This window comes from Seriola lalandi, unplaced genomic scaffold (assembly GCF_002814215.2).
Source record: "Seriola lalandi dorsalis isolate HSWRI2012SDOR001 ecotype SW California unplaced genomic scaffold, Sedor1 jcf7180002055008, whole genome shotgun sequence".
Classification (NCBI taxonomy): Eukaryota; Metazoa; Chordata; class Actinopteri; order Carangiformes; family Carangidae; genus Seriola; species Seriola lalandi.
The window spans coordinates 1,582,630-1,583,763 of NW_019525551.1; the positions used below are offsets into that span (position 1 = coordinate 1,582,630).

Below are 1,134 nucleotides of genomic sequence, written 5' to 3' on the forward strand. Positions count from 1 at the left end.
TTACATTTTTGAAAACCCTGAATTAGTCTTATTTGATTAATTAATACAAAACTTTAATTTGAGGCTGAACCTATTCTTGCTGTTCTTCCTGAACACCCTGCACTGTGTTCAGCTGAGCCTGGAGGCAGACGTTCAGGTGCCCTGTTAGAGTCAGCACTTTCATTATTATTCTAGACACAAGTGTGTTTTTCCAATTTCCCGCTGTCTGTGTGTTCTTGGATCTGTCAGCCTGTCTGGATTTGGAATTTCTTACATGACAGATATACACACGCCCAGTTTTCCCAGTGATGCATACACACACACACACACACATGCACACACACACACAGTTAACAGTGGGTGGTGCTACAACAAGTGCTGCATGACCTGCCTATCTATTCAATATAAATAAATGACAGAAATAAAGAGTCGTCCGTGTTGGCTGAAATATCAGTTCACATCTCAGTTTGAACCTGAGTGTTGTGTGTTGTGGGCGAGTCTCTGAACGCCTCACTGTGTTTTCAAGGGGATGGACACACTCCACCAGCTCTGATGTTGTGGCTTGAGAAGTGAAGTAATGTTTGAGACTGAGCACTTTTTCACTGTGTGGTTTATTGGATGCTGATATTTTAGGTGATGAACTTTGTGGCATGTCCTGTCTTTGTTTGCCCAGTTTTTCAGCTTAGTTAATGATTATCATCAGTATAAAGGTTCTTTAAGCAGCTTGTTCATCCACTGTGTCCAAATGCAGCTGTACGTTGACAGCTTCTTATGTTGAAGGTTGTGGCTGTTGACAATTAGAGGGAGCTGCTGTCTGCTCCTATCTGCTCCTATACAACAGCCATTCAAACAATAGCATTTGTTGAACTGACTGGTCTGGCCCTGCTGTGCCTATTTTGAGACATGAGCGGTCCATTCATACAGCACAACCATATGACTGATTAGATTTACCCTCCTTCCAGTGAAGTTTGTCTACGTTGTCAAGCAAGGTTTTCTTATTGAGGAAATGTTTCTGTTTCGACAAGTGATTTTTTTCATTTCTATCATCTATCTTCCGTGTACAAGTATAGATTTAAAACATTATGAGTAATCCTCAGGGGATCATGAATATGCACATTAACCTCCATAACAAACTGGTTCGTATTTTAGATATCT

The 1,134-nt window shown here is 40.8% G+C and overlaps 1 protein-coding gene across 3 annotated transcripts in view; it reads left to right on the plus strand.

The window, feature by feature from the left end:
* Positions 1-1,134, plus strand: part of carmil2 (capping protein regulator and myosin 1 linker 2) — a 67,898-nt gene that overhangs the window by 8,238 nt on the left and 58,526 nt on the right. The gene's annotated exons all lie outside the window — the stretch shown is intronic.